General features: G+C 48.8%; 1 long non-coding RNA gene across 2 annotated transcripts; it reads left to right on the top strand.

The window, feature by feature from the left end:
- On the top strand, nucleotides 399-2489 carry LOC110400167. 2 transcript variants are annotated; one of them, XR_002439681.1, is made up of 3 exons: nucleotides 399-435; nucleotides 1269-1455; nucleotides 2314-2489. It is a non-coding gene; the product is annotated as an uncharacterized LOC110400167 (long non-coding RNA). The 2 variants fall into 2 exon arrangements; XR_002439680.1 differs by having other exon boundaries at nucleotides 415-746.

Below are 2971 nucleotides of genomic sequence, written 5' to 3'. Positions count from 1 at the left end.
ACTGCTCTGCTCGCGCTCTGCCATTGAGTTAAGGTTCCAGGCGCAGCAGAAGGCTGCTCCAAAGCTTATGCTTGAAAACAGACCTGGAAAAGTATGTGTGAGCTGGGATTGTCTGGGGGATGGAGGAGGAGGCCCACTCATTCAGAATCAGAGCTTTCATAGGAAAAGGTCCGTTCCGGTAAAATTCTCCACTCGTATTTGACAAAGGAGAGGAAAGGAGCAGCTGCCATTTCTCCCTGGAAAAGCTGCTCTGCAGAGTCCCCCATTTTGGAAAGCTACAGCTGGAAGTGGTTCTGATTAGCCCCAAGTGGGTATTTGTAACTATCGGTGTCGTTCTTCCCATGGCACGTGGCTGTCTCCTGTGGGTCTGGTGGGAGGTGGGGCCGTCACCTGGGAGATGAGTGACAACAAATTGCGGAGAGCCCTTCTCTGCACGTGGGCATTGAGTTCATGTCCGAGCAGGGACGTAGAGCAGGGAAGGAGTATTACTGCTTGGGCACCGAGGGCCAAACTTTAAAAGCGAATTCAAGCTGATAATTAGTGAAAGTACAAATCTGGCACGTGGCTGCTCCGTTTGGACCTAAAGCAAATAAAGGCATCTTGAGGATGCACATCGTTCAGGGCGAACAAACCCAGCTGGAATACAGCCTGTGGGATTTCAGCTTTCAGAAAATGTTAGGACGTCTGTAGTACCTCCTCCAGGCAGTGAAACTGTTTCTTCTTTTGTCCTGCAAAAATCACTTTGTGTCTGTATCACCAGGGCAGGGATCCAGAAAGGCCCCAGGGGCTGCGGGTGGGAGCCTGGGTGCCTGGGTCTGCCCTGCTGCCCAGCGTGGGGAGCAGAGCATGGAGCAAACCTCAGCCTTGGCATCATAGCTCCAAGGTGCACCAGAAAGCTCCTGCACAACCAGGGTGTTGCCTCAGATGATCACATTTTAACTAAAACGTGTTTGTTGTGAGAGAGGGTTGTTATTACAGTTACGTTCCTTCTTAGAAAGTGTAATTTTGGGGGGACTTTTTATACGTGATCATTTTTGGTTTTCAGGAGCGTGGTTGTTTCTATCTAATGAAGGAGAGCAAAACAGCAGAAACTGTCTGCTGAAAATAATGATATTTGTTCTGTCCCTCTCCACGTACCGAATGACTGCACAATTAAATGCAAAACAGGCAGAAAGCAGAACCAATTGAGTTATAAAATGACATGCTCTTCCCTTTAGAAAGCAGAAGCTGATCTGCCACGGGTAAAACATCTTGTTTTTCCATCGTAGGCATGAAAGCCCCGTGGAGACTTGAGCACGGACAGTGCTAAGAATCGAGGCAGGGGACAGGGTGCCAGTGCTGGTGGCAAACATGCACCAAACCAGCACTGCACTGACGTCTGTGTGATGCTGAAGAGCCAGAATGTTGCACTTCAGTGATTCTCCAGACCAAGCCTATATTGGGGAATAAATTCAGGTGAGCACGATCTCATTTACTGCTGAAATACTTTGCTGTATTGTAGAGCACCTAATGTCATTTTTGCAGGGATATAATAACTGGCTGGGAAATGTTATTATAAGAGATGGACTTTCTATACTCAGAAATCTGTACTCAGGAGCTTTGAAGGAGATCAGCAGGCATTGCTGGAAGTAGGGAAGGATGACCCGAGGCAGGAGAGCCTTGTGGCCCTGGGCAGGTGTGGAGCTGTGCAGCCTCCCCACGCAAGGACAGGGACACAGGGGCAAATTCCGACATAAAGCAGCATTAGAACTAGTCGGAGAATGGGGAAAGGGGGACGGAGTGCTGGTTTCTTTGTCATTTATTCCGTCTTGATCACCACCTCAGTGGTGGCCTGCGGTCTGTAAAGAAGGGAAGGAAGGATGCGTTATCTCCAAAGCGATGTAAAGAATTTTTGGTGGGGATGATGCATTGCATCAGGGGTTACTCTTGTATCATTGAACCGAGCAGAGGCAAGCAGGGGGTTCCACCTGAGCAGCGGGCACCCAGCACAGCAGTGGCTTAGCTGGAGGTGCCCGTGCTGCCAGCACCCACCTCGGAGCAGGAGGTGCAAGCCTTGACTTCCACCACACGCTTCAGAAAAAGGCGGTGGGAAAAAAAAAAAAAAACCCGGCGTCATTTATTCACTAAGAAACACAGAAATGAAGGGGCAGAGGATGTCGGGCTGCTGCTGTGAGCGCAGACAGCGGGGCCGGGCTGCGCTGCGGGACGGTCCCCGGAACAAAAGGAATGGAGTAAACAAGCAAGAGCCAGCTTCACGCTTCCCCTCCCTGCGCCTTCTGAAGTGCTTTTCATCTCTCCCAACTCATCTTCTAGCACTGTTCTTCTGGTGGAAGGAGGAACGAGCAACGGAGAGAAGAACTCTCCCGCTGACAGCAGGCGGCTGGCACGAAGAGCACGGAAAATCCAGCTCCCGTAAAAAGAATAGAGGGCGATGCGGCCACTGGAACGGCGCTCTGAAGTACTGCTGCACAGTGGAGATAAAACAACGGTGCTCCATTCCTATTATCTAAAGCAGGGGAGTTCTGAGGAGCAGCGCGTGGTTGGCTCTCGCTTTGCTTGTCCCCTGCACACCAGTGCTTCCCTGGGCTTGTGGCAAGCGGAGACGCTGAGATGCTGTGGTTTAAGGCGCAAACAAATAAAATATGGTCTCGCTGTATAGATAAAATCCTAGCAGTGAATTATTCATATTCCACGCTAAAATATTTTTTATGAATTCCAGAGATCTAAAACTATATAATATGTCTCTCTGAAGACATTTTAGAATATTTATGAAAACAATTCATAAAATTAAATCCCATTAGTTCTAGATTAGCACTTGACATTTGTCAGACTAATAACTTTTCTTAGCTAGAGGGGATACCCTGACTTTCAATAACGCTTAATGGATTCTCCTCCTGATATCTAGTTGGCAGTGCTGGGCTTACACTTACTTACATAAATGGCCCTGATCTGACAGGACCACGTTTTTATT

Source organism: Numida meleagris, chromosome 5 (genome assembly GCF_002078875.1).
Source record: "Numida meleagris isolate 19003 breed g44 Domestic line chromosome 5, NumMel1.0, whole genome shotgun sequence".
NCBI lineage: Eukaryota > Metazoa > Chordata > Aves > Galliformes > Numididae > Numida > Numida meleagris.
This window is presented reverse-complemented; position numbering and strand designations above follow the sequence as displayed.